A 25,247-nucleotide genomic window follows, 5' to 3' on the forward strand; every position below is an offset into this window, starting at 1 on the left:
AGTGTGTACTGACTTCCTCATGTGTCAGGCATTATATTTTAGACAGTGGTATTACAGACTGGGAAAAATAAATCAAATACCCTTATTCACTATAGTTAGGAGACAGGCATACTGTTTTAAAAAATTATTGAGGAGACTAAATTTATAGATGAGAACACATGATTCATCACTGTGGAATTTATATTTCTTTGTTTCAAACTTAAAATTTAAGACCAACCACTGAGGGAGAATTACTTAATCCCATGTTTGTCTCTCCAGTTCTTTATCACTCTATAGCTGCCTTTATTTTGTTATAATTATTTCTATTACCTGTCTTCCCTTCTGGACAGGGCAGAAAGAAACTGTCTTACTCTTAACTCTGTTTTCATAATCAACACAGCCTTTGCTATATTGGTGATATGGCATGCATTCTTGCGTAGAGAGTATGGATGTGCTAGAACAGGAGGAGGAGGGAGAGGAGGAGAAGGAAAATGTGGAACATAAAAACTTTCACTTATGACCTTGTTTCTTTCCTTGGATTCACTTAGTTACTTCAACCAGTTTTATTTTAGCATTGCAATTACCATTAACGACTTAAAAAAAAAGAATCTATTTCAGTTTCTAAGTGACCCCCTCATACACACATACATGGGATCTATGCATGTTTTGGTATTTCCTATTTAGATCAGGGTATCATAGAACTCAAGAGATTAGCTAGTCTCTGCCTCTGAGATTAAAGGCATGTGCCACCATATTCTGTGTGAAGAAGAACTCATTTAAAACAGCATATCCTTGGCATTTTAATGTCTTACTGTTGTTTGGTGAGAGTAAAACATTAGAGCTCAATAGGCAGGAAAAGCATAGAAGAGAAATACAGAGACTCCTTTATGTTCAAGAAAGGCTTTCAGCACTTATACCTTGGGTTGAAAAGCCTTTGCCATTCAGAGCATGAGTCACAAGAAATAACAAATGGGTAAGATGGAAATCAGGACCTGAAATCATTACAGGGGTACCTCACCGGGGTGCAATTTTTTCTAGATATAGAACTTCCTGGCCTGATCCTATTGGAAAAGAGAGGATAAATTGCTCCTTTTTGAAGGGGCATTAACCTTAGGTTCATTTAATGAATTACTTCTCCCAGTGCACTAACAGATACCCTGGGGCCCAAGATGAAAAATGGCCTCTCTCCTCACAGGGAGGGCTCAAATATGTACTCTTCTTTCATTCACTTTAGCTTGTGTTGACTTTCATTCTTTACCTTCTAGTTATGTATATTTAAAATATAACTCTGTATTCTAATCTCAGCTTAGAAGCATATATATATATATATATATATATATATATATATATATATCTTTATTATATATGTTCTGTTCTCTAACAAGGAAAGTTCTAGTTCTTATTCTAAGTTGATAGTCTTTTAAAAACATTTTTAATCACATGTATGATTGTGTGTGTGTGATGCCCATGTGTATGTCTGTGTGTCTGTGTGTCCATGTCTCTGTGTGTGTATCTATCTGTGTGTCTCTCTGTGTGTGTGTTGTGTGTCTATGTCCATGTGTGTGTTTGTGTGTCTGTGTATATGTGTCTATGTTCATGTGTGTGTTTGTGTGTCTATATGTATATGTGTGTGTGTGTCTGTGTGTCCACACATGTTCCACATCTATGGGGTAGACATTTCAATTGGAGGTTATAGGACAGCTTATGGGCATTAGCTCTCTTCTACCATGTGTAGGTCCTGGTGATCAAACTCAGATAATCATGGTCAGAGGTGATTTGATGTTGCCCATGGAACCATCTTGCCAGCTTCCAGATAGGTTCTTTTGTCTTAATTTCTCTCTCCTTTCCTCTTTCTCAAAATCTCATACTACAACCTAGTTTCTATTCATGGTTAAAAAGGAAAACTGGTGCTGTAGAAATGTGAGCTTTTAGCCAAGTGGACCAGAAGATTGGTGGTCAGCACACAGTTTGAGACTTGGCTGCCCAGGCAAGTTAATTATAACTTCCTCTTTTTCTCTGTAGAATTGCCTTCCTGGAATCATTTAATCATACATCCATTACAATGGTTTAATATAAGAATTTGGGAGATTTTGTAATGCAAGTTTTAGTACTCAGCTATTGTGAGGTCAACAGGTTAAGAAATGTCTGCCACTGAAGAGACAGTTCATTCATCATAGTTCCCAAGGCACCAAACAGACATATATGCGGGGCCTCATGAAGTAGCAGTAGGACCAATTAAAAGGGGGAAAATGGTCCGTTATGAAATGCAAAAGAGACCATAAATGAGGTATGGTGGGTCATGACTTTGTGAATACAGCCTAAGGGAGATAGACCCCTGAACCAAAAGCAGGTTTCTTTTCATTTGATGATGAAATTTGAATCACAAAGTATGAAAACCGTACTTAACACTCGGTATTCCATTCTCTTACCTATCCTTGAAACTAGTCCATCTTTCTCTTATTTCTACCTCTTCCAACCTAGAATTTCTCCATCCCTTTTCTTCCTGCCCTCTTTCTTCCTTGTATCCACCTCCTCTGACATCACTTTTTCCCTTCTTTTCCATCTCCTTTTCATAACTCTCATTTTTCATTCAAATGACCTGGGTCCATCTGCGGGTTTGCTCTCCAGCACTGATGGAAAAGTTGAATGTCTAGATAGTAACTCTGTTGTGGGTTTCTTTTCAATCATCATTCTTGCCAACAATTTTTTATGAGAAAAAAGACCAGAGAACATTGTTAGCTTTATATTGAAATTATACCACAAAATTGACATAGGACTTTTATTAGTTGATGTACTAGAAAAGCACACAGTAATCCTTACGTACTCCTCCCAACACAGCTCTATAACCTGGTGCCTCCAATGCTCAGCATTTTGATAGTCATTGGGAATCCCATTATCACAGAGCCATAAACTAAGTTATTAGTGACATGAGTCCTGGATTACTGTGTTCGTCTCTCACTCCATACATCCAGGTTCTGACAGTTAATTATGCCATCCCACAGTAGATCAAGTTTTACAGCAGCAACAAAGATTAACACTGTTTTATATTGGGGACATTTAGAGGATAAACAGTCGAAGGTTCTAAGAGAACAGCAGTCAGCTGTGGGATCATCTGGGAAAAACCTATGCAACCACTATTAATATTTTAAAAGCATTTGGATTTTTATTCCTAACAACCCAGTCTTTAACTCCACAATGAGTTTTTGACGACAGAATATTTTGGGATCTTTTATAATGGAGACATATTTGTCTCCTTTGTGCTTTCCTAGTGGCGGAGCTGAGAGCCAGTGGTGCTGAGAACTAAATGAAGGTTTGTAAACACTACTGGACTTTAGTGGTCATGGGGTCTGCTTGTTGGTTTCATTACCTCTTGCTGGCTCTCTTTTCCCTCCTTTTTCTCTTTTTTCTCTCCTATCTTAGCATGATGTTTTCACCAGTCTACAGAGAGAACTAGAGAACCAATATACTGGATATTCTTTTGCAATCTGTTTAAGATGTAGTTAGCCAATAAAACTGTATTGTTCTGGCCTTATGGGTCTTTCTCATTAAACTGCAATGTTTCAGTGTATCAAGATGGTCTTCTGAGGAGACAATGGCAGCTAGAATGAAGGTGGATGTCAGTCAACCATGCTGCCTGCTTCCCTCTCTCACCCTTTTCCCTGAGTGCCACTCTCACTCATCCTTCTCCCAGGGCCACCCACCATTTGTCCCCAAACCCTGCTACACATTCTTCATCATGCTCTACTTGTACCCCCACCCTGTTAACACTCCTCCATTCTGCCTTCCTATTGAGTCCTAAGAAGCAAGGGAGAAGTTTTCCAGTCTTGTATCTGTTGTATTAGGCAGGTCAGAAGTAGAGTCATTGCACTGGCATCTAGATAAGAGCAGAGAATTTTTCTACACTTCAGTTTAGGAGGGGAAACTATACACCATGACATCATTAATTAAAAGTCATTTTGTCAATCATAAAGTCTCAAAAAGTCAGAAAATTTAGAGATTAATGAAGAACCTGAAAAGATCATTGTATGCATTCTTTATCAGTTCTTATTCTTGTGGAGTTAGATTTAAATTACCTTAAAATAATTTCAGATTTATAAAAAATGTATAAAGATGATATAGAAATATGTCACTTTCCCTTGCCTAGTCCTCACAATGTTTGCCATGTTTTCTAGTCATTCAATAATTTATTAATAATATTTACACATTAGTATTTTTTAATTTTTAAATGTGAGTTGGTGACTTCTACCCTCAAGTATTTTAAAGAGCTTTTTCTTTCTTTTTTTGTAGTCTTGCCAATTCATTTTTTTCTGAGAACATTGATCTTCTTAAATTCTTATTGAGAATTTTATACTTATATACTGTATTTCCATAATTTCCATTCTTTCTTCTCCCTTCTCTAACTCCTTACATAATTCCTCCTAGTCCATGTCACACTCATAATCTGTTCTTCTTTAATTACTGCTGTTACATGTATATCTATTTGTAAATAAAACCTTCTGAGTCCATTTAGTATTGTTCATTTGTATATGTGTTTAAGACTCATACTTGGGATTAGATAACACCTCAGAAAGTCTCATTTATTCCTGCAGAAAATACATTTTTTTTCTCTTTAAAGTTTCATTGATTGACTATACCTCTTCTTCTATGGGTGGAGTCTATTGAGATTCCTGACCCCTTGACATTTGCATGTCAATTAGTGTCACTGTGCATGTCTTATTTGGTGACCATATTGTTGATATCTTATGGGTACAGCTTCCCTGTCAAACATAGAAGATGTAATCACCCAGCATATATCCTGATCCCCTGGCTCTTACAATCTTTTCACTCCCTCTTCTGTGATTCTTCCTAAGACTTAGGTATGGGAGTTGTTATGATGTATCAATTGCTATTGGGCAGCCCACAATCTATTGTTTAATGCATTTTAACCAATCAGTTAACCAATTGTGCATTCATCTCTATCGGGCACATAAAGAAGCTTCTTTGATGAGAGGTGGGGGCTACACTTATCTGTGGGTATAAGAATAAGTTTTTAAAATACAGTTAGTAATTATCCTTTTAGAAAAATATTAAGAGTAAATTCTTGTCTGTGATCCATGACACTTCACCAGACAGGGTTACTGGGCTAGGTTTACAGTATCAAGCCTGAATTCCTACCTTTTCAATTAGCCTTAAGCCCAATTAGATGACCATTGGTTACACCAAAAACATAAGTCCCACTATTATATTTTTAAGAAGTATTGACTTCTTTTTTTTTTTCCTTGTCAGCTTGTATAACACATTTGGATACTTTATGAGGTAGTAAAAGGGAACCACGAAGTTGAGAAAGGGAAGTAACTCTAGAGACAGAGACGATAGTAATATACAATTAGTATGACTACAGGGTGGGTGGAAAATGGGGACATGTTAACAGGGTAGAGGGCCTTAGTACAGAGAAAAAGGAAGGATGGATAAATGACACTAAGGATGTTTGAAAACACCACAGGAAGATATGATTTATGTTTTATTAAAAAATATATATGTGATATATAAGTGCCTGCATCTGCTACACACATATACATTCACATATTTTTAAATGAAGTTGTGACACTTACAGTGATAATGCTGCCTTCAGGAGCCATAGACTAACAAAGAAATTCAGTGTTAAGCATTGGAAACCTCCCTTAAAGTTGTTAGTCAGGGGATTACAAGAGACTCCCCCAAATAAAATAGGCTGCTACCTTCCTTCACAGGAGGCTCTTGGTTTGATTCACAAGGCAAACCAAAGTAAATCAATCCGATGGCTTTTGGGGGCACCTTGTAAGGTAGGTAGACTTTTGTGGCATTGAAAAGTAGTCTTTAAACTACCTTAAACTAAAAGCTGAAAACATCACGAGACTTCTTTAGACAAAACATTTTATTTTTATTTCTTAGGAGCCCATTTGACCTGAAACTTAAATATTTGCCTTTGAAAAACAAAATATTTATAAATCAACAAATGAGTATTTATAAATCAATACAACATACACATAGTAGGTTAGTTTTTTTCTGTTGTTCCTGTACAGAGACAGGGTGTCACTCTGAATCCAAGCTAACCTCAAGCACTCAGTAATTCTCTTGCCTCAACCTCTTGAGAGCCAAGATGATGGTCATCCACCATGCCCTGTACATTTAGAAATCTTCTAAAAAGTTTGATCTGAAATACCCATATTCTAGTACAATGACATTGTGATCATCAAAGACTTGACTACCAGAAATATGAGAAGATCTGAGTAAGATATGAAACTGGAGAATGTCTTAGCAACCATAAACCATAATCTTTGGGATGATTCTACTAAAAAAATAATAATGCATTTCACTCTCATAGCACAAAAATATGTGAGCTAATTCCTGCAGTGTATAAATCATTAGGTAGTCTGGCCTAGCATTGCACTTTAAGATCATACTTTTCTTCCTGGCTAGCAATGTTCAAAGGGAAAAACTTGCAGATCACACAGTGTGTCTCGAGACCCATGTATCCTCCCATGACAATTTCTTACCTGTGTTTCTTTTCCAAAGCTTCACCCTTATGAGGGAGGGAAAAGACTCTGGCCTTGCAGAGGATATATTTGCTACACTTTGAGGAATATAGTTAAAGCCAAGTAAGAACTTTAGAAATCACAGTTTTCCAGACTTGGGAATCCAGAGTGCACTTTATCAGAAAGCACAGTCAGCAGGAGAGGGCCAGCCAGCAGCTCCCATGGAGCATGGCAGGATTCTGCTCAGTTCTGTAAAAGCCTTAGCTTTTATCACTTTCCCTCTCCTCTCCTTTGGCATTCCCTCTTGTGCCCTGGTGAGCCTCCCTGCTCTGCTTCTTTGAGTAACCTTTTGTACAAGGCTCCTTCATTCTAATAGGTTTCTCTTCAGCTTGTCAATTATCCAAGAAGGATTTAATGCCCAAAGTTGGGATTTGAAGTTCTTAGTGAAAAAAAATGATGCCCCACAAGGAAGAAACTTACTTTTTTAAATACAAAGGAAATGGTATAAGTATTTCTTCTGATTGGGAAAAAAAATACATCTATATAATTTTCTAATTTTAAAGATTTTTTATAGTTTGAATTTTTCAACATTAAATGCAAGGAAATATTAAAATTTACACCACGCATTCCTAGAATTTCCACTTAATGATGGCCTTATATTAAGAAGGGTTGAAGTACCATAACTCGTGTAATTTTTCCTTTGTTAACAGGTTATTTTTCCCAATTTTCTGAATGGTGTGTAATCCTTTGAGGGCAAATTCTTTTGTTGTTGTTATTGTTGTTTTTGATTATATCATATGTAAGGATCATTCTTGTGCTGTTTCTTCTCTTCCTTCCAATTCCTCCATTCTCCCACCTCCATTTCCTGGCAAACCCATCACATCATCTTTCTTTACAAATACCTATTGTTACACACACACAGGCATACAAACACAGACAGACGCACACACACAAACAGACAGACAGGCAGGCACACCCTCTGCTGAGCTTATTTAGTGTTGCTGCATGCATATATGCATGCGTGTGTATGTATGTATGTATGTATGTATGTATGTGTGTATGAATGAATTTAAGATTAAGTACTTGTTAGTGGATAACTAGTTAGAAGACTCATCCCTGGTGAAGACTGATTCTCTGTCTTTTAGCATCCATTAATTACTTGTAGGTCTTCATCTAGAAATGGTGGCCTTGTGAAGTTTCCCCTCATCTACATACCATGTTAACTAGTATTGTCATTGTTAAGGCCTTATTTAAGTGATTATATTGCTGAGGTGTCATGAGTACAATTTCCATGTTATGTATTGAAGACATACTTTCCCAGCAGATATCCTGGTCCTCTGGATTCTATAGTGTTTCTGGCACCTAGTCCTTGATATTCTCCAAAAGATGGGTATAGGGGTTGTAGACGTATATGTATATGTACCATACAGCCAGAAGTTCTCTATATTTTGTTCACTGCTAGATCTCTATAGTGATCTCAGTCTACTGTAAGAAGAAGCTTCTTTGATGATGGATGAGAGCTATACTTACCTGCAGGTATAAGGATCAGAGTTTAGAGTGTAGTTAAAAACTATTCTTTATTAGGAAAATGGCATTAGTAAGATTTCCTTTAGGGTTCATATTCACACTAGCTCTAGGTAGTTGGCCAGGTTTACACTAGGAATTGTCAATTCCCTTCTATTGAGTGGGACTTAAGACCAGTATCTTTAATGGATTATACTATTCACATTGTAGGAATTATTCCCATAGAGTAGACTTTCAGAAGTGTAGGCATCACTGGAACTGGGTTCCCATCTAAGGCTCTAGCTGTACAGTCTCTACAGTGTGATCAAGGTTCTATGTCATGATTGTCACACTGGGCTTGAATTTTATGTACTCAATTGTTTTTGCAAATAGTTATTTTAGCAATATTATTGCTGATTAATGACTTAGGTAAACATTTTCTCAAGTATTAAATTTTATCTCCCTTTCTAATAATAATAATAATAATAATAATAATAAATATATGTTTATGTTATATACATTAGTTCTCTATAATATCCAATATACTAGTAATTCATGTCTTTTTATATAATGGCCACTGGAAAAACATAGCTATAGCCTACAATGAGAATGTGTGTGTCTCTGTGTGTGTAACTCTAGGCAGCTTTTTAGCTTCTTTTTTAGTTTCTATTTCTCACTCATGAAATAGGACATGATAAAAAATGTCATAGAGCTATTAAGTTTGGAGGCGATAACTTGTTTTATTATATAGAACAATTCCTGATTATAGTAAACATTTACTGTGTGGCTTTGTAATAGTTCTTGCTATAGTGACAATTAACCCTGCCTCAAATATCTACTAGGAAAGTGGGGATTATTCTATTTATTTACAAGAGTTGCAATGGATTACATATATTAATCCTTTGTTATATTTGTTGATAGATGAACTTTTTTGTTTATTGATGTTACAATATCTGATAACTTATCTTAATAATGTTTCTGTGCTTTGTCAAAATATGGTTCCATATCAGTACAGTAATTCTTAATAGAAAATGGAGTTATGATGGCTCTTTGTGTGGCCTGAGTTAATAATGATCAGTGTTATTAACACTAAGCCACAGGAAAGCTGAAGAAGCTCGATGCTCCTGCTTGTCAGTATCGAAACAAACAAACAAAAAAATCAAGTAAAAAGGCTGTTCAGAAAGGTAATCATGATGGCTTTGGATCCTATAAGGGTTATTTCTAAATCTAAGCACTAAAGAGCCATTGATGTAGATAAACATTTTAAAAGACAAGAAAAAAAGCTATATCCGTGTGTGTGTGTGTGTGTGTGTGTGTGTGTGTGTGTGTGTGTGTGAACTTGCCACCAAGTTTATTTTAATCTCTAAAATGTGGCCTTCTTAATTCTTCTAACATATCAGATCAAAAGTATGCTTGCTGGTTTTTAAGGACAAACTAAGCTACACAGAGCTTTGTGGTCTCTGACCCCTTTTCCTCATGCCTCCCTCCCCTCCTCTTTGTTCCCTCTGGAATTTAATTGTAACTGATTTAAATTTGCAACTTTGTGTTTCATTTCCCCAGCCATATAGTCACTAACCTTCCTATTGTCACACTCTCTTTTTCCATCTGGTTTTCTTTGCAAATTTCCTTTCACACAATTTTTTAGTGGGAGAGGTTAGGGTGAAGGTGAGAAAAGACTAAACAGTTCTTCACAAGACAGTGCAGTGTTTACTGAAACTTTTGTAAGATGATCTTAGTCACTATTGGTTACAGCTCACTGAAACATTTGCATGGTTTAGCAGAAGGTGCTGTTCTAAAAGATATGCCTAAAATGTGTATAATTTGCTTTATGAAACTGGCATATTGCTTAGAGATCATGATACTCAGTGAAATTGTACTAAGAGTGAAGGGGTCAATACAGGGGTCATTGCAAACCTACAATTTTACTATTTGTTAGCACTCCTTACAGCTAATTTAAACTCAGTATATATTTTTTAAAAAGTCATAATTTGAGGCAAGGAATAATTCTGAATTATAATGTAGCTAACAATCTGTGCAACTCCAAATCTGTGCAGTTTCACTGTTTCAAATGATTGCTGTTTACAGAAGCTGCAGATATGTTCAGGGAAACACTTTTCAATCATTAAACTTTGAGAAGATCTTGTCAAAATACAGTGTCTGGGTCTGTAGGTGTGGTAGGGACCAAAGTCTGCATTTCAAGCAAGCTCTGAGAAGGCAAGCAGGTCCATCAAGTAGTGTTTGAGTAACAAGGACTTAGGAACACATTACCTATTGGGAGTACATGGAGAAAGCTCCTTAAATAAATACCTGGCCCCTGGCACAAGTATTATGATATATCAAATTTAGAGTCTAGCTTCAAATTTCTGAATCCCTGACAAACCCCAACATACTGCTGCTACAGGAGATAAACAGAGTGAAATTTGAGTAAGCCTGGTTTAACAATACTCAGATTCCCACACCTCTAACATAATGGATTATGTATGATGGGACACAACATGGCACAGACTGTCTGGAAGAGAACTTGGTTTTCTTGGGTAGCCTCCTCAGTGCGTTTCAGTTTTCTTAACCACTAAATGGTGCAAATTATCAGTGAGCCTTGTTTAATTATATATAAATATTTAGTTCACGTGTCACAAAAAATTAGGGAGACCTAGGATAAAAATGTGAATGAAATAAAAAGTTATACATCAAGCTGGTAAGTACAGCAGACAGTAAACAAGTATTATTTATTGAAGTGTATACCCTGGCCACCTTGTGGAATGATAAGGCATTTTGTGGTAACTTATGAACACTCCTAGAGTAATGATTTGATCCACAAAGAGAAAGATAATGGACACTTGTTCACATGGAAGTGATACTTCTTTATTTGAGAACTTATCACACTAATACTATTTAAGAGAAAAGAGTTGTTGGGTTAGTGAGTACATTTTTGTTGTTGGCTTTGCTTTGAGTTTATTTTTGTTTGTTTTCTTCTTCTCTGACATAGTGTCCATCTCTGATGTCATTAGTTACACAGACTACCACAGTTGTGACATTCACATATGGTTCCTGTTATTTTGAAATCTACAGCCTGAAATAGGCAGAAGCCTTTCCCTGGAGATCATTATAAAACAGAATGTTGAAGACTATGCCTTATACTCTGACTGTTTTGAACACTTGATCTCAAACTATGAAGTGAATTCTCATTAGTGTTTGTTAATTGTGAACCTCTGTAGCCCAGGATCAACAAAAGGGGATACCCATGGCTGGATCAGGACACTGCAGTTCTAGTGGATGTATGAGAACTAAAATGTGAAATCACTGTCACTCAGAGATCACTCAACATAGTTGCTACATAGGAGAAACTTAGGAAATCAAGCCAGAAATTTATAGCAATAGATGTTCCATGACTGACATGATGAAATCCTACAATGATAGTCTTGTGTCAAATAAAGACACAGTCACTACCGTATGTTACCAAGACATCTGTATATAGCACATTCCTGGACCACTGCAGTTCTATTGATTCATTATATAACCCTTATATGAGAGTTGAACAGGGTAGTGTTCCTCAAAGTTGCCATTATATTTAGACAAGAGCAGGTTGTCTCTTCAAAGACCTGTGTGGGGTTTTTTTTTTTTTTTTTTTTTTCTGCCTGCTAGCTCAGCAGTAAGTTTGATATTTACCTGCAGTACTTGTCAGAGCATAATTTCTACATATAACAATTTCTTTACTTTACATACCATATTTTAACCTTACCTTTGACTTAACATATTTTGCTGAGAATTAAGGTAAAGAACAAACTGAGAAAGACTTGGAAAGACATAATGGGAATAATTACTTGATGTCAGTGGGCTCCTACAACACAAATTGCAAATGGTGTCAATAGTAGAATTTTTTGAACTATCAAACTTATAATTTCCAATTTTTATATTTCATGTATTTCATGGTTCAAGGTGGCTTCTAGATCTCTACCAATGGGCTTCTCTATGCTTGTGCTAAACAAACAAACAACAGCATCAACAATAACAACAACAACAAGCAAATTGAGAATATTGCTATCTTGTTATGTTTCTAGTTCTTCAAAATAGTTGGTCATATGACTACATCTGCTGGTTAATATTTTATGCACAGCAATAGCCAATGGAACTAAATATTGTCATTATATTACTGTGAAGGGACAAAAGAGAAGGAAGGAAAACACTTTCATTCTCTGTTCCAACTATCTGTTGACATTAGAATGAAAAAATATTTATTCTATAAGACATAGCTCACTGTGTTGCTCTGACTGGCTTGGAAGTCACTATGTAGACCAGGATAGCCTGAAACTTAACTGAGTTCTACCTGCCTCTGTATCCTGAGTGCTAGATTAAAGGTGTATGCTATCATGCCCAGCCATAGAGTGGATACTTTATACTGTTTTCTATAGTAACCACTGGCTTAAAGCTTAAACTTAACTGAAAGTTTTAAAATTTCTGATGCTAAATTAGAAGATCTTAACTATGTTCCAGTGTTTAAGCACTGAAAAAAAAAAACAAAATCACATTCCAAATTAGTACAATTTTCAACAACAAAGTAAATAAGAGTTTTAAATAGGACATAGATAATGATGTCTAGAATTGCTCATGTATAATTTCATCTTTGTTTGGAGGCTGAATCAATGATTTATGTTTATAAATATTGATTTCCTTTCTGGGTTGTTTTATGAACTGAGTGGGAAGGGCTATTGTGCGCAGTTTTTGTTTTTGTTTTTTATTTTTACATCTGTCCTCAGAGTGGTGATTGTGATTATTTCCTTGACTATTTATATTGATTGCAGACTCACTTTTCAGATGATAAAGAGAGCATCAGAAATACATGGTGAAATCAACTGTACTTGCAAAGTGGCATGTAAGATTTCCTATTTATAAATATGGTACCTTTTACCCAATATCCAGGAAAGTTTTGTCAAAAATGACTTTTCATTAACTTACATGTTAAAAGTCAGAGCTTATTATTTATATCCGAGATGCACAAAACTAAGATAATTTAATCTTCTTGTCCAGGGTCAAGTACACTAAAAGGAATGTGTGCTGTGAATGAATACTATTTAAAACTAAACATGCTTTACACTGTAGCTCATCTTAGTTAACAAAACCATCTCTAATTAAGTAAATATAATTCCCACTCACTGATATTTAAAATGTAATCACTTTTAAGAGAATAGTCTTAAGATTTTACACTCTGTCATTGATTCATAACTGCTCATTGATTCTTTTGGTTATATATGATTATGTTTGTATATAGGGATGATTAAGGGGAATTTGAAATATTATCATTGGAAAAGTAATAATTGAGAATGAAGTTAATGTGTGTCAGCATGAAGTTAACATTCCACTCAGTGCCACCTCGTTTATCATCAGGTGGAATGAAAAGAGGGCTCCCTAAAATTTATATTGTCCAAGTTCCTCACAATGATCTTTCACTCAACTGTGGTTTAACTTCTCAGTTAGTTTTCCCAATTTGTTGTCCTGGAAAGTAATAAATGGACCAAATTTTCTACACACTAATTAAAATTCCATTTCTCATGAATTCTTTAATCGAGTGCAAGTCATTATGTGCTTTGTTGATTCTTAAGTGCAAAGATAATTGCAATGGGCAGCATGAAAAGGGTTTGATTATTGCCTGTCGACTCTTGTGAATTCTAATAGGTCTAATTGCATAGCATCAATTCATCATCTCAGCATCACTTCTTTTTATTATTAGCTCTCCGAATTGTAATGTGCTCATAAAAAACGGTTGTAGTATATCAGCAATGACATGCTACCTGGCCTATTATAATTTTCAGCACTTACCTTGTGCAACTCTTGAAATTAAAAGTTTATTATGAAGTGCCCTTTTTCTGAAACTAATTTTAAAATGTTCCTGTAGGATGATATGACTACTGTCCAATAATCTACATATGAATTTGTCTTGGAAATAATTCCATTAAGTGACTGCCAAGACATCCTTTGTTTGATTGTTCTTATAAACTCAGAACATAATGTGTAAGTTGGAAAACACTTATTAGACATTTGAAATGGGAATTTCTGGTAGTGCTTAGGAGAGAGTTTCTGTACTATAGTGGCTGTTCTAAAGGCAATTGGAAGAAAGAGCTTTTACCGATTAATAATGTGGAATTTCCTAGGTATCCCACTTATATGACTAAAAGAATACCAATATTTTTCACCCTAAACACTCTATCTACTGCTGTGTAACAAACTATTCCATTTTCTGGAGGAAATCAATGACTACCTTATGAGGCTGGATGGTTCTGTGTGGAAGAAGTGCAAATGACCTTTTAACGTTTTACCGCATTTGGGTCCAGAGTAGTAAGGACTAGGAACTTGGTGACAAATGTTGTATCCAGATAGGATGCATCACAGCATGGGCTCAGTCAGGACTGGCCACTGGAGTGCCTACCTTTGTGCTTCTCCCCCCTTGGCACATGGTTTTTAGTAAAGTATTTTATGTGAGCAAGCCAGAGCCAGCAGGGATTATCACCTTTAGTTAGAAAGTCCCACAGCATCATTTGGACGCATTTCATGTGCTGTAAGCAAGTCTCTATAAGCATCTAGGATTGACTGGGAAAGGATATACAATATTGTCTTTTTATAGAGTGTTAAGGTCCCACTGCAGAAGAGCAACAGATATTGTTGTGTCCATTTGACAATAATATGACCTGTCACAGGGAATAAATCACTGTTGTGACATTGCTTCCAATGCCATAAAGTCATTTAGAAGGAACAGGCCTCCAACACTTGTAATTATTGCCTTCAGCATCCTGCTAAAGATTATTTTAATGAGAAAATACCTCTTTCTTTTTGTATTTGTACAACAAAAAGCAAGAAGAAAGCAGAAAATTTTAGTTGTGTAGATGTTCTTTCTAAAGATATTCCTTGAATTCTTAAATTCTTGAATTCTTAAAAAATGACTCATGTTTATGCAAATATTTTGTCATATTTTTATATATTTTCCATATATAAATAAATTAATAAAAATATCAATCTTAAATTTTCTATATAATAGGAAATTTGTAACATAATAAATTACCATGCACAGATATCTATCTCTTATGTTCTTTGGAAACCAGATTGACATACAGGGAACTATTGCTTACTCTATTGTCATACTTTAAAAAAACATAAAACATACATGCAATGAAATTCAAAGATTGTTAAAATGACTTGCAACTTACAGTGATTTGATTTGTGACTTTCCAAGTTCATAACTGAACAAGAGCAGCATGCATTTCAAATTTTTGAACTTTGAACTTTTCTTTGCTAGTGATATAATAGTTTGATGCTGGGCGGTGGCAGCCAGCAGCAACTGCTGATCAATCATGCAATCCAACTGAACAGTTGATGGTCTACAGGGCAGCAGGCTGCTAAACCATGGAGTTCTGTTAGGTTAAGTGTATTCTTTTAAATATGTTTTCAAATTAGGGTAATTTCCGTGGCTTCATTGGGAAGTAGCACCTGTTATATACACAGGCACACCTGTTTATGACTTGCTGAGTTTGAACGATGAACATGCAACACTTAAGATAGGGGATGCTTCTATAATATTAAAAGTTCTTTACAAACAATAAGCAATCATTTTAACTGTTCTCTCTCTGCTGTCCAGTATGGTTATGCCAACCTCTCAAATGCATCATTGCTTGACTTCAATCACTATGTATTAATTTTGCCTGATTTTAATTAGTATGGAATGATATAGCACGAATGACTCTTCCCCAACTCTTTTGTTTATCATAGAGGCCATGACACAAATGTCTGTAGTCACAAGGACCAGTTTGTCGGAGCTTTTGTTGTTTGGTAATATTCAATGTAAACCATGACAAGCTTATCCAATGATTTCTTGTATTTTTCTTTCTATTATTTTTTTCTCTCTCGGTTTATGAGTTTATTATTTTTACCATTCAAAAGAAAGTCCTGCATTAATGGCCTCCTCTTTTAGTCGTTTAGCCCTTAGATGCTGAGAGAGTGACCTGAGGGCATAGATCAATTCACATTTAGGGGTTCTGGTCATTGGGGGTCACACTTGATCATAACTTTCAGCCTCATTCCCTTTTCTGGCTGTTTTAAAGGCTTCTCCAGCCTTCTCCAGAAGGAATATATGGGTAACTAAAGGCTTTACATTCAAAGTCTTCAATGCAAGCATGGAAATTGCCATTGGTCATGTGTTGCAGTATTGAAACAAGCCTTTGATATTCATCTCCCTTACAGCTGTGTGCACTAGGACTAAATTGACCATGTTGGAATCCATTCCCACAATCACCAAGGTCCCATCAGAATGAGTGGCATAGATGCCTGTGTAGATGGAGGACTCCACTCCTGTGCATTCAATGGTGACCTCTGGCTTGCTCCCCAGCAGACTTTCCACCTTACTGGCAATTTCATGAGGGGTCTCTTTGGCAACCTGGATGGTAAAGTCTGCTCCAAATTCCTTGGCTTTGTTCAACTGAGAATTAGACTGGTCAGTCACCACCACTTGAGCAGCTCCCATTGCTTTGGCCACTATCCCAACTGGCCTAGCTCCACACACAAGGACCTTGTTCCCCAGGGAAACTGAACCTCGATGACTCTTTGGGTCTTGGTCTGTCTCTGTCTGTCTTTTTATCTCTGTATTTGTCTCTTTGTATCTCTGTCTTTATGTCTGTCTCTCTCTTACTTATGTGTGTGTGTATGTGTGTGTGCATGTGTGCATGTGTGTGTGTGTGTGTGTACATTTATTATTCAGAAGCTTTGATATATTCATACAGGTACTACTGACATCATTGCCGTCACATTACAGAATATTTTTATCTCTTTAAAGTATACCCATTAGTAGTCACTCATTGTTCCTCTGTCTTATTGTAGACATTCACTATCCCCCCCCCTTCTGTGTTTGTGAGTTTTCCTGTTCTGGATGTGTTATGTGTTTATACAATACGTGGACTTCTGTGTCTGTTCTCTCTCAGTTACCTTAATGTTCTTGAGATGTTTCTATGTGGGATTATGTCACACTTCACTCTTTGTTATTTTAGAATAAAATATTATATAGATACACATTTGATCATTTATCTATTGGTGGGTCATTGGACTGTAGCCTTTTGTTTGCCCATTAGGAATAAAACAGCTATGTATACTTGTACATAGATTTTATTGGAATTATACAGTGTCATTTCTCTTCAACAATTCCTAACAGTAGAATTACTGAGTCATATAAAACTTCTATGTTTAAGATTTTAAGGAGTTAAGTGCTTTCCAAAATGTTGTTTACATCCATACAAACACCAACGCATGAGGGCTGCAATTCTCTTCCAGCTTCTCTCACACTTATGACTGTGAAACTTTGTTATTATAGCCATCTAAGTAGTCATGGGTGTTCAGATTTAATTTGAATTTCCCTAACAGCTAAAGATGTTGAACAACCTTCCATTATTTGCTTATAAACTATATGTATATCTTCTATCCAATCACTTACTAATTCTACCTTTCACCTAAGTGTATTCAAAGTCAATTATAGGCTTAGTTATTACCATTTGGGTCTGCTGTTTCTTTGGCTTTGTTTGGAAATATGTTTTAATCATCTTTCTTTTCACAATTATTGCTCACACAGATCTTGATCCTGCAATTTGAATTATTTTAATCAATCTCTCAATTAATGCCATTAATCTTCCATTGACATTTAATCCAGAATAAGTACTTCCTACTGCAATATTTATCTAGACTGTGATTATATTTGTGGTCCCTTTCTATAATTCATAAAGTTGAAAGTAGAAATTCCATAAATTTTCCTTTAGGCATTTATGGGATCATTTAAATCTGTAGATTATAATTAGCACATGTGAGGACAAAGTGTGGCATGCCAAGGAAGGCTACACATATCAACAGAACAATGTTTTAATGAATATGCAATGACCTTTGCTAAGGTACAATTATTATTAGAATCCAGTAGACGAAAGAATTAAGGCCAGAGCACTTGATGCCAAATCATCAATGCCCTATGAAGCTGTGAGTAGAAATTAGCAAGACAGTGGTAGGCCACCATTGCTAGAGTATACTGTTGTTGTTTAACATGAAGTAGCAGACCAACATCATAGGCATCATCTAGGGACCTGTCATAGATGAAAGTTCTTCATCTTCATCTGCATCCTTGGCCCTCCCAGACTTACCAAACTAGCAATTCTTTGGTTTGTGATCCAAGAACTCTTTGACCAAGAACTTTAGATCACTTTAACTATGTTTAGGCTTAAGACTTAATTCATTTTTTTTCTGAAGAGGTTCCAAAGGAGAAAGGGATCAGGGAGCTTAGCAGGATGTGATGATGGTTAACTATGATTGTCAACGTGACTGGGTATAGAATCACCTAGAAAACATATCTCAGGTGTGTCAACAAAAGTTTAGTTGAGGGAGGATTGACCTTGACTATCTTATGGGTTGAGTCCTATGTTGATTATAAATAAGTAGAATTTCTAGCATTTTTCTCTCTCTGCTTGTTGAATCCAGATGCAGTATGACTGACCAACTTAAGCTACTACCACCATGCTCTCCCCTTCTGAGCCAAGAAAACCCTTCTCTCCTTGAAATGCTTTTCCAGGTGTCATGTTCTAGCAACACAAAATGTAATAGAGACAAAGGAGTTTAGGATTAAGTGAGAGCATGCTAGGTCATAGTCATAAATTAAATATGGAAAAGTAAGAGTTATTCTACAAGAGTATCATTGGAATTAGGCAAGATAAAACTGGATGTTGCATCTTGCTGAAATGGGAGGTTCACAACTTATTGAAATGGGTAGTGGGAGCAAAAAGTCAAAAGATGATTATTCTGGTGCAAGATTTAGAGGTAGGAGTATATTTTCTAAGCAGCAGTATGAAGTCATATCAGAGGACATTAGGGTATCCAACTGTGGTTGTAAAGGGCATGTTATATACGCACAACCCTGGTCCCTGTTCCAGGTTTCAATGACTCAGTAAGTAAGGGAAATTAACCTAATTCTGAAGACTGTAATTGGCTCCATTAGAAACATGGAAACAATTTTTCCTTTGCTGGTTATAGAGGTCCCTTAGCAGTAGTCAGAGGGAGGATTTTCTTACAAAAGCCCTGCCTTCGAGAGGCAGTTTCTAACAAGCCAAGATTCTGAGGGAGACAGAGTTCACTTTGGGGCAAAATATGGAAACTTAAACTTGTGAAAGTGAAGAAACCTTGACCTGGGTAGAACTGAGGTATGCTAAGGCCCTTTCTCTAGCTTTCTCCAGCCTCTGTGCTTCCTTTAGACTCCTCCTTCCTATTAAAAAAAAAAGTATATGCGAAGTTTTCAAGTCTGAAACCAGAGACAGTTTCGTCTTCTTTGATGACAGCCAAAATTATGTTAACTTTTACCATTTAGAGAAATTTTACTATGTGATTCCAACAACCAACAGATCACAGAACCTGAGATCTAAATGAGAAGGCTGGATATTTAATCCTTAGATTCTCAATCCATGTTAGCATTCTTTTTTATAAAATATAGATATTTGCTTTTATCTCATGTGCATGGTTGTTTGCCTGCATGTGTATATGTATAATCATGCATGTGTAGTGCCTGTAACAGTCAGAAGCAAGCATCATCTAATGGAACTTGTGTTATTCAGGGCTTTTGTCACTATGTCAGTACTGGCAATTGAATCCAGGTCATTTTTAAGGTCAGCAAGTGCTGTTTACCACTGTATTGTCTTTTCAGATGCATTGGCTAAATTCTTACGTGCAGAGGACATATTTAGAGAAGGGCCATCACTGTCTTTATGAAATCTAATCATTTTCGTATTTGTTCATTTGTTTGTCTTTACTTCCTGAGAATGATAGGATGCAAGAATGCACATGTTTTATTTAATCCTGTGGAAATGTTGACATTATTCTATCAATACAATCACCTTTGGTAATTCCACTAGAAAGGTTAATTGTGTTGTTCTGCAAGATTTTTCCTGTAGCAGTCAAACCTACCCTGCAAGCTCACTAATTGTATTCAAAGTTTGGCTGCTTAGAACAAACTAGGCTGTAAAGTTGATAAAAAGTCTATTAGGAGATAGCGTTGATATTGTCTGCTATGTGTCCAAACTGCTGTGCAGCTCGGCAGCTTTGGGAAATTACTCAATTACTTCATTCATTTCTGTTTTAGAATGTCTCTGGGCATCTAGGCTGCTGAAAAAAAGAAACATGCCAAATGCTTAAAGTAAACATTAAAAAAACCTTTTGTTTGAAGCAATTTGCATGGGCTTTATAATTAATGGCTTATAATTAAGTATCTAAAACAGCCTCTGAAATTGAAATACACTTTTCTGGCTCATATTAAAGTCCATCTTTATAAACCTGGAATATTGATAATGATGGAACATAACTTACATCTGACTTGGAACAAAGTTGTCATCAATTCTCAAAGAAGCACTACATGATAGGGTGATCTGAATGCATGTGTTCTGAGTCATGAAAATATTGAGTGTGCCTCTCTCACTTACCATTTGTTCTCTCTCTCTCTCTCTCTCTCTCTCTCTCTCTCTCTCTCTCTGTGTGTGTGTGTGTGTGTGTGTGTGTGTGTGTGTGTGTGTGTGTATGTGTGTGTGTGCATGGGTGCACATGTACATATATTTTAAATATTGTATGTTTCTTATTTTTAAAACACAAGATACTATCTTTCAAGATTACAAAAGCTGTGGAAATCATTGTATGCTATGGGAGGAAAATTCCTTGTTAAAATGTAGCAGCATAATTTACTGCACAAGTAAAATACTAATTGTTCTTACATGCGACACCTTGCCAAGGCATTGTTTGTTTTCATCACAAATAACAATCCTATGGAAATACAGAAAGTTTAATCAGGCTATATATAAATATTTCAGAAAAAGTCAATGTAACATTATGTTAATTAACATAAACTAACAAATATTTATTAGTGAGACTTACTCTTGGCACCATATGTATAATGTGCACACACACACACACACACACACACACACATTATAAAACATGTTCCAGTGAAGCAGAAGAAAGAACAACTAGGTAATATAAATTCTTGGAAATAAAAAACAATTTTTTTCAAATAAAATGAAGCATAAAAGACAGGAAACATCTAAAAAAATAAGCCAACAAAATATTCTAAAATGCACTGAAGATGAAATATTTACAAGAATATAGAGAGAGGTTTCCAGGACTATAAACTCATCTATTAAAGATTCTTGAATGAGGTTTAGGTGGTATTTTAGTGGCAGTCTAGCCCAGTTCCTTCTCTACTGCATAGAGTAAACAGTTCTCTCTGTTCTAGCCTAAAGGATGAACAATTACTTGCCCATCAATTCATTTCCACTACCAAAGCAATTGGACTGCAATTTACCATAAAAGCCTCCAAACCAATTGGAACTTGAGGCCCAAGGTTCACTGATCAAACCTTCAATGTCCAAAGTAAAAGTTTAAAAGTTCATTTACAATTTTAGTAAAAGGATTCTAGAGAAAATAAAAGGATAGCAATCGATTCATAATGAGAAAGGTATTTTGGTCTATTGTGTGTTGCTGTAATAGATTATTGGTCACTGGATAATGTATAAAGACAAGAGTCCTTTTGAACACAATTCTGTTGACAAGAGTGTTCAAGTAGTTTAGTAGCTCCAACATGAGTGATAATACACCAGAAACTGAAATTGCTAGATTCACAGTCAAGCGCAAAAAGGAATAAATACACATATCCTTGCTTTGTTACCAGCCTGTTGCTGGCTTTCTTTACTCTTAGACACCTCAGAGTTCAGCCAACCAAATTGTGGTTCCCACATTTGTGTTTGGTCTACCCACTTTCCAGATGGCTCTTCTCAACTCAATTAAGGATGGAAACAGTCCTTACTGGCAAATCTACTCAAGATAATTTCTCACTGCAACTCTCTCCCCAGGTGGTTCTAGGCTGTGACACATTGAAGTCAGTAACACCATCACTAAGTCAGGAAAATCTAGCACTCCAGGTTGACAACAAATTGCCAACAAGTGAAAACACATAAACAGAAAATTCCAGGCACACAGTGTTCTGGAAGAAATTAATCAAGTAATAAAGTGAGACAGAAAAGAATAAAGAGGATGCCAGAATAGTGGGGATCAAAGAAATAGGAAAAATGTGAAATCTGCACCCATCCGACTAGCATTTAAAGTACATTTATAATGTACTTTATAATAATATAAACAGGAATAAAATAAACAGGAATAAAATGATGAAATACAAAAGATTGCATTGCAATTCCAGCTAGGCACATTATGAACACAGTATTTTAGGAGGGCTACTGATAGTAAAGTCAGCACTCATCCCATTCTGCATTCTGGGTACTGGGCTTTGTGTTTTCCCATGGGATTCATCATCTATTTCTACAATGAACTTGACAATCAGATAGTATTCTTCTTTTTACAGTTCAGGAGAATGAGAAGTACATTATAAAGACTTGTATGGCTAAAGACAGGATCCAGCAGTTTAGAATGTATACTACTCTTGCAAAGGACCTGTGTTTAGTTCCCAGTAATCATATTGAGCAGCTCACTACCACCTGTGACTCCAGCTCCAAGATATCTGAATCCTGGCCTCCTCAGATACCTACACTTAGACGAACTCCTCCCCTCCCTTCTCTCTCTCTTTCTCATGCATGCATGCTTTTTCTCTGACATGCACACTAAGAAAAATTAAATATTAATATTTAGTCATTTTTTGTTTGTGGGTATTTTGTCTCCATGTATACATGTGACCCATGTTTATGCCTGGTACCATATAGGCCAGAAGACAGCATCAGATCACCTGGGACCAGACTTATAACTGGTTGTGAGCCATGGTTTGGTGCTGCCAATCAATTCCAGTCCTCTGGAAAACAGCCAGTATTCTTAACTGATGAGTCATCTATCCATCTTCAAGAATAAATAATTCTAAAAAGTTGTTGCTTTGCTAATTTCTGACATTATAATTATATATTCCACTGACAATCTTTTTTCTTTATCTCTAGATAGCGCTCTATAGTATAATTTTTATACTACTTGTACAATATCTATTTTGTTAACAATGTTATTTTTTTCACCGTACTCATTAGTCATCTCGTAACATCTCAGTCATGACCCCTTCTCTAAATAAAAGTGAGAATGCTTACTGATGAGCCCATACAGGGGCATATTTTAGAGACCTGTTATTCTACATGGTTCATTATTAATTAATTAATATATTTATATGCTTATTTATAGGTGTTTCTTTCTTTTTAGATCTTGATAGCCTTTAATTAATTTTTAGAGCTTCTGTTCATTCCTGCCTTCTGAGTTACCATGACAAGGTCTTTTGGTTTTGTTGGTGTGATTTTGCACTAATGATTTCCACTAAATAGTCTTTCAGAGGCACATGTTGAGTTCTTTGGATCTTGTTCACATGATGAATCAAGTTTGAAAGGCTTTATGGTAGATTATCTTTCCTTACTGATTCTATGTCAGGACCAACATAGGCAAAGAAAAAGAGATTATGAAAACCTGCCACGATGTTAGAGAATTACTTACCTTTGGTGGTAGGAAGAAAACAAATCATTTCTGTCTCTCTGTCCTGCTCCTCTTCTGTGGTTTACCTTTATGGAGGTGAGACGCTCTCAGAAGGTCTGACAAACCTGACAATTTGTGTCCCAGCCATTATTCAGTTTCCCTAACTTGCTGACACCCTCTGCCCCACAGAGTCAGTTTCCTCAGAATCAGTTCTAAATGCATCTCTCTTTTCTCTTACACTAATACTGACATCAACATGTGTCAGCTTCCTTTTAATATCCTGGAATGGTCTACCTCCATTTTAATGGCTGGCTGAACCTTTTTAATAGTTACCAACTCATTCTTCATAGAATAAGGCAAGAGGCAATAATACTGTGCCATGGTTGTTCTGTGAATTAATGAGTCCAAGAGGCCTTTGTTGACTTACCTTACAATATCTTGCAGAATCCTTACTTGAAAACCTACTTCTTTGCCCTGCTCTTTTCCCCACTAGAAAAAACTGACTTCATAACAATGATCATAGACACTCATGCTTGAATCCTTGAAAAACTATCCGCAAGAAATATTCTTTCCCCACGAAATGGGAAGGTAGAATTGTCACAGCAGCCATCTTGCAGAAGAAGAGACATCCCTTCAAATGCTGAAGACTTCAGATAAAACAGTTGCATCGAGTTAAACTAACTCTAATAATCCATATAAATATAATAAAAAATTTCAAGAAAATTTTCACAGATTTTATATTTTTATTATTTTTCTTGAGCTTAACAGAGGCCAAACTCAGATGGAGTCTGAGTTTTATTGTTTTAAATAATAAAAGCAGAATTTTAAGCATCAGAAACTAAGCATATTGGGTTTCTCTGTCACTCATAGTGCAATGTATTTTGAATAGCTCTAACATGAGCTCAAATCCAAAAATTGACTGGCACAAACTATGAATGGTGACCTTTCTAAAGGGATGTTAGAACAAATGCTATTAGAGTATCATAGCCCACTAATAGTAAATGGCAAATGCCATTTCTTAGTAAATCTAATATATCAATACATCTAATAAATTTTCTTTCATAGTTAAACAAACAACCCAAAACAGTACTTCTATGATTTTGACATTCCTAGTGTCCCCTTTGCATTTGAAAGATAAATTCATGCATAGCCGTGAGATCTATCTGTATAGTGCTAACACCCACTTCCACAGTGAACACCCACCAATTGCTTCTGTGTGAAACAGGCTTGCCCCGAATTTGAGATAGGTGGGGTTGTAGACTAATCTGGAGTCACACAACAAACCCAAACTGCTCCTGTGCCTGCTAGAGCACACAGCTGTGTGAAAGCACCTAAGGAGATTGCCTTAAATATTTTATCATTTTAATCCTACCCACACCTCAGTCATCCTGTTGAATTTGCATAAGTTGAATCCATAAATAATGCAACTTCTCAGTACAGAGATTTGTACACATTCTTTCTTTTAGAAGCTATATCAACACAATGTTCCAAGTATTCTGTCCTCATTTTCAAATAAAAGTGCTTCTCGAAATTATAGGTAAAGTAAGACACGTGTAGAGCTGTGTGCCCACAGATGCAGTACAGATGTTACATACTTAGACATTTTACTCCTCTGCTTTGACCTATGTATTGAACACTTGCAGAAAGATTCCAACACCAATCCCTTTGATGGGGATGTAGGTTTCTTTTATACAGATATCTCTTTTCCCTCCCCCTCTTCAAGGAATGTGACTGGTGCTTCCACTAATAGTTTGGCACTGTATATGGAAAGTCACA

General features: G+C 36.0%; 1 protein-coding gene and 1 pseudogene across 12 annotated transcripts in view; one reads left to right on the forward strand and one right to left on the reverse strand.

Moving 5' to 3' along the window:
- Window positions 1-25,247, forward strand: part of Macrod2 (mono-ADP ribosylhydrolase 2) — a 1,857,339-nt gene that overhangs the window by 1,011,250 nt on the left and 820,842 nt on the right. The window lies entirely within an intron of this gene.
- LOC117703220 (sorbitol dehydrogenase pseudogene) lies at window positions 16,002-19,756 on the reverse strand (annotated as a pseudogene).

The sequence above is a fragment of the Arvicanthis niloticus genome, chromosome 2 (assembly GCF_011762505.2).
Source record: "Arvicanthis niloticus isolate mArvNil1 chromosome 2, mArvNil1.pat.X, whole genome shotgun sequence".
Taxonomy (NCBI): domain Eukaryota; kingdom Metazoa; phylum Chordata; class Mammalia; order Rodentia; family Muridae; genus Arvicanthis; species Arvicanthis niloticus.